Source organism: Puma concolor, chromosome D2 (genome assembly GCF_028749965.1).
Source record: "Puma concolor isolate L17-30 chromosome D2, mPumCon1.1.hap2, whole genome shotgun sequence".
Lineage (NCBI taxonomy): Eukaryota > Metazoa > Chordata > Mammalia > Carnivora > Felidae > Puma > Puma concolor.
This window is the reverse complement of record NC_141677.1, coordinates 69,794,488-69,800,452: the sequence shown is the minus strand read 5'-3', so window position 1 is coordinate 69,800,452 and position 5,965 is coordinate 69,794,488. Positions and strand designations below refer to the sequence as shown.

Genomic DNA, 5,965 nt, shown 5'->3' with positions numbered 1-5,965 from the left:
GGTGGTCTGGAGCTGACGACCAAGAAAGAATTCTTGAAGACGTCTTTGGTGCAAAAAGGTGATTTTATTGAAGCACAGAGACAGGACACATGGGCAGAAAATGCTGCACTGGGGTTGTGATGGGTAACTCATTATATAGCCTCAGGTTGGGAGAGGGTCAGGGACAGCGTAAGTCTCTAAGGTATTTTGGAAGCAAGGTTTCCAGGACCTTGAGGGGCTAGCTGTTGCTAGGGAAATGCCATTTATTACCATTTAATCAAACCTCAGTCTTGAGACCCTTCAGATGTATATCAGGGGGCCATAAGCTTGGAGTAAGATTGCCAGCATATTTCTTGGGGCAGTTGAGATAAAGAAAGTAGACTTACAGGATCCTTGAGAGGTCAGGCTATTGTTAAGCTAAGATTCTCTTTTGCCCCTAGCAAAGTGTCATCATCAGGCAGCTGGGCTTCTAGAGAGAGGTCAGTCTGCCCGTTTCAAGGACTTAGTGGGCTGTAGGCAGTAAGGGAATTTAATTTGCCTTGGTTCCCCACAGCACCAAGGCAAGCACTTAAAATCCCTTTCCTTTTTTCTTGCATAGCCAGGAGTGTCCGAGGAGCATCACACATATTCCACCTGGGGGTGTGTGTGTGTGTGTGTGCGTGCGCGCGCCAGCCTGTTTGCCCTCAGTTGTCCCACGCTCCCTTATCAGTACCTATTTGGGGGTAGCGGGTCTTGACCCTCACTACTGTTATCAGAAAAAACAAAGGACAAGTGTTAGGTGGAGAAGAGGGAACTTCTCTACACCATTGTTCACAATTGGTAACTTGGTGTAGCCGCTGTGGAAACCAGCACGAGGGTCCCTTTAAAAATGAAAAATAGGACTCCCATACGATCCAGCAATACTTCTGAGTATTCGCGATTTCTTTTAAAAGAAAATATTCTGATACATTTTGAAAGACCTACGTTGGCATATCAGCACTTGCCTTTTTCCTCCCACGTATACTTTTACCTCTTTTACTTAAGATTTTTCTCTCCACTTTTCTTATCATCATGAACAAAAATTGTCCACTGTCTGTCAGGCTTTATGTTTGATGATATTTGGGGACAATGAGATATGTAGTAGAGCCACCGGTGTGGGAGAGCTTAAACCTTAGTTAACACGTAGGAAGAAAATTGCCAAAATAATTGCCAGAAGAACTCCCAGTGTTCTGAGGAAGGAGAGATAAAAGTTTCCTCGGCTCTTCTCTTCCTTCTCTGCCTCAGACAAGGGCACATTTTCTCCCCTCCCCCAACCTCCTTCCAAACCGCTGAGTCATGTTGCTGATAATTATCAAGCAGATGCCCAAATTCCAGCACACGTATTTATTTATTCCTTCAGCATATTTTATGCATATGTATTTATTTTAATTGGCAGGGGGTGAGCGCTGGAAGGGTGGTTGGGAGTTCTGCTTATCATAAAAGTAAGGATTCTGGAAAACTCCTTAGTATAATGGACACTATTCACTACAAGGGGTTGTTGGAATAAACTAGGGAACTTTCCCTAGTGAAGTGTAGCCCTGAAGAAGGGCAAATTATGACAAATTCAGTTGCAAATTAAAAAGTGTCTCCTAGACCACCGGAGAAAAAAAGTTGTTGGGGGAGGGTTTTCCTGACTGTGTCCTTATGAAAGCAAGGACAGTAAGTGAGGCTATTAAGATGATTTAGCATCTCAGAACAGTCTCAGGAAGATAAACAGCCTTGCTTTTACAAGAGCAGGTTTGGTGCACAAGAATCTGCGGCTGAAAAGGGAATTACCTAAACCTGGAGTGTTGTCAGTTATTTTGCAGTCATTTGGAGGGTGATAGGGTGAGGGAGGAGGGCCAGTCGCTAAGAGCAGAAGCCGGAGACGGAGAAGAGAGTCCAGGGCCTGTCCCTCTACTGGATGGGTGACGGGGTGTATGTGGAGCTGGCTCAGGAGTCCGTGATGGTGGCCAGAGGCAATGGGGAGAGGACATGCGGAAGAAGTCTAGCCTGGGAGGGAAGGGGGAGATGGGAGGCAAGCCTTTGTAAGGGTGGGGCCGCCAGGTGCCCATCACAGTGCCTGGCACAGGGCATGCCTGCCGTAATTCCTGTACCCCTCATCCCTTGGTTTGCAAAGTCTTATCTTTCAAGCATCTGGTTGCATGTCTTGAATCTCTTTTCCTCAAAGAAGCCTTTCCTGATCCCCTAGAGCACAGATTTGCTACCCACCCCCCTCCCTCCGAAGCCCCTTCTAGGATGCTGTATTTCCAGGACATCACAGCACATTTCACACAACATTTTCGTGTTTTCACGGTCTCATCCTTTCAAGATTGTAAACTCACCATGGCAAGAGGGTCTTCTATAAGGCTTATATCCCCAGGGCTTAGTATAGTGTCTGACACATAAAGGGTTAAGAAATACTTGTTGAATAAGGAGTGGGAATTAGGAGGTGACCCACCAAGATGTTTTAGAATAGACATCCGCACAAAAATATCTTTTAATTCAGCTAAGTTTCACCATGAATGATTTTTTTCATCACTTTTCTGTTTTCCAGAGAAAATGTTGAGAAAAAATAATTTTTTCAGGGTATCCATTATGGCTTATTTGTTTGATCATGTAATTAAAAGTCCAATTCGTTTCCATTGTTTATGGCTAAAAGCTAGATTCTAGCCAGTGATATAAGCAATGTTATATAGAGAACTCAAGATAATGTAAAACTTTGGTGAAAAGCTAATATGGGCCAATAAATTCAGATCACTGAAGAGCTGAAATTTTTAGCACTTTATTTAAAAACAATAAGAAGGGCTCTTCTATATATCTTCACAAAATTTAATTAATCAGGCTTGAGTTAATGATCTGCATATTAGCCAAGGTCTGGACTTGAGATGCAGCATCTTTTATCCCTTAAGGTAGTTGTATACTCAGAAATGTGCCTAATTAGCTAATGGATTAGTCTCTGGCATTGACATTTCCAAGGATAAATCCTGAAAAGGAGAATAAGAAGTTTGCTGGGAAGGAGGATTGTGCAATTACACAATGTAAGAAAAAAACCTAGATCAAGCTTTTTGTAGGCATGAGATATAATCTTGTGTGCTTGTATGCTTGGATTTTTGCTTTAGTTTTTACCTATTTATTATTGTTAATCATACAATTAATCAATTCATACATTTTTGTAAATAGTCAATCAGATCAATAATTCTACAAATAGAGCCCCTTTGCCACACCAATCTCACAGTCTTCTTGAGATATAATTTTATACAGTTTGGTGTACATATGTCCAGATCTTATTCTATACATTACATGTATATATGTTTATATTTAGAATTATATATTTTTGTTCACTTGTTTTTACATAAAAGGAATTATATTGTGCATTATTTTATAAAATCATTTTTTTCAGATGGCAGTATATCTTAGAGATCTATGACAGTACATATAAATGTACCTCGTTCTTTTTCATTGCTGCGTAATATTCCATGGACTTGATAAAACACTTTATTTAACTGTACTTGATGGACATTTACTTAGTCATGTAATAAACAACATTATGATGTTTATAATGCATTGTGTACACATGGGAACGTTTTTCTAGGCAAATACTATTTTAAATCTAATTGCCAATTAAATCTTGATAAACAATGTGAAATTCTTCTCCAGAAGAGGCTGTATCGATCAATTTTAGCACCAACAATAATGTATAGAAGTCTCCATTATCTTCTGCTCCTTATGCTTCTACCACTTATTCCCCTTTGTCTTCCAAATTTATGGGAGCAAAACTGATATTTCATCATTGTTTAATTTGTATGTCTCTGCTTATAAATGAAGTTTCATATCTTTTCATATATTTCCAGCTATTTGAATTTCCTTTCCTGTGAACTACCTGCTCATATTCTTTGCCTCTTTATCTTTTTATTTATCAATAGAAACTTTTTATATTTTAACTTTTTTATATTTACCTGCTAGACTGAAAGAAAATATCTTCAACATACATGTATTATATTTTAACTTAGTTAATGTGTTTTGTTAGATCATTTCTGTACCGTCCAGTTATTCAAACTGTATCTAATTTAAAAATCTCTGCCCCAATATCTAGTGTCAATTCTTTCCTGTATTTTCTTCTTTTACGTTGATGTTTTTTACATTTTTATTTCTCACTTATCTAGAATTAATTTTTTTGGCCCCCAAGAAGGTCTGGCTTGAAAAGTAAACTGGTTTTTATTCTAAACACTGCCAAGGGGGAGGTGCCGAAGGGGGCTTCTCCTGCACCCCTGTGACTCTCAGCAGAGAGGGCTGGGCTTGGACTACCTACCCATAGGCCAAGCTTCTTGTCACCTGAAGGCCTGCGTGTGCTGGGGAGACCAGAGCCCTCAGGGTGGGCAAGCTGCCCCTGCCCTGAGTCACCAGCACCTCAGTGCCCGCCTTTCCCCCCACCAGCAGTGACAGGGCACCTTCCACATGGCCTGTGGCTGCTAGTGCGACCACTGTCTGCTCTGTGAGGAAGCCCATGCGCTCCAGCCTGTAGGATGTGGGGCACGGGGAGGGACTGGTCAAGGCTACCTCCAGACCCCGAGCCAGGAGACCCCACCCCTGCCCGCCCACCTCATCCCAGAGAAGTGATGGAAGATTTAAGCAGCCAGAGCGGGTTCTCAGGACACGGGGCGGGCTCTTCAAGGAGCGAGGCCTGGATCCCCCCCTGTGGCATCTGCTCATCCAGGGCCGCCCACAGCCGGGTCTCTGGGCGGAAGCTGGGCCAGGCCCACCTCTGAGGAGCCCACCCAGGTCCGCTGCACAGACCCCAGGCCGGGGAGGGAGCTGGGATGAGTCTTCACTGCAGGACAAGAGGCTAGGGGTGACCATGTAAGGAGGTCCAGGGATGGCAGGATGGGTGATAAGCAGCTTGGCCAAGCCGCCTGGGGTACGAAGGAGTCTGACCAGCACCTGGCCGGGGCCCTGCCAAAGACGCCCTCCTGCATTGCCCGCAGCCACTGCTCAGAGAGCGCCAACCACCGGGAGGCCCCGGCTGCACAGCCTAGGCCAGCAAGGAGGACTCAGAAGAGCTGTAGGAAGGGTGGCTCCCGCTGAGCAGTGGTATCTAGGCAGCAGCCATGGGGGCAGGACCCCACCCCCACCCCCGTGCCTTGGCTGTCTAGGGCAGTAACAGGGCCAGAGGGACAGGCATCTGGACACCCGGAGGCCTGCCAGCAGCACGGCTCTTAGCCCAGCAGCGAGGGCGAGCAGGGCAGAGGCACGCAGGAACCGCCGCGTGCCCAGGTGGTTCTCCAGCCACCAACCCAGTGTGGGCGGGAGCAGCAGGCTCAGGAGCCGGCCGGGTAGGGCTGAGCAGCCCAGGGCGTGGGTCAGCAGTCCGTGTGCCTGCCAAGGGTTCGGCAGCAGTTCGGGGTCAAGGCAAGACTGCAGACTCTGCAGTGGCAGCAGCAGCAGCAGCAGCAGCAGCAGCAGGAAGGAGGAGTCTAAAGGCAGCGCTGGGCACAGTAGGCGGGGCGTGGCGGGGTGGCCTTGGGCATGCATCGCCTGGCTGAAGGTGTCAGGGGTAGTCTTGGGGCTGTGTGTGCTCAGAGCATCCTACGCAACCCCCCCCCCCCCCCCCCCCCCCCCACACACACACACACACTTCCCCGCTCCACGAATGCCAGGTGGAGTCCCGGGCTGGGAGTCAGGACTCCAGATTCCCTGCAAAGCCCGAGAGCCCGCAGCCCATTCGCCTGGCACTGGACTTGACCCCGCCCACCAGCGGGTGTCCCACCCCTTCCCCTGCCCCCCCACTGGTTAGTCCACAGTTGCTCTAGGCCCGGGGCCCTTCTCCTACAATTAATTTTGTATACTGTTTTAGATATGGATCTAATTTTCCTTTTTCTCAGCTAGCCAATTGTCCCAAGTTCTTTCCTCGGTTATATGAAATGCTATCTCTAGAATATATTTATCTTTGAATTCTTTTGAGTCCCACTGATCCCTTTTTATCTACTTC

At 46.3% G+C, this 5,965-nt stretch overlaps 1 pseudogene; it reads right to left on the bottom strand.

The window, feature by feature from the left end:
* Positions 1–2,928: 2,928 nt before the first annotated feature.
* Positions 2,929–5,508, bottom strand: LOC112854289 (rhomboid domain-containing protein 3-like; annotated as a pseudogene).
* Between the last annotated feature and the right edge of the window lie 457 nt (positions 5,509–5,965).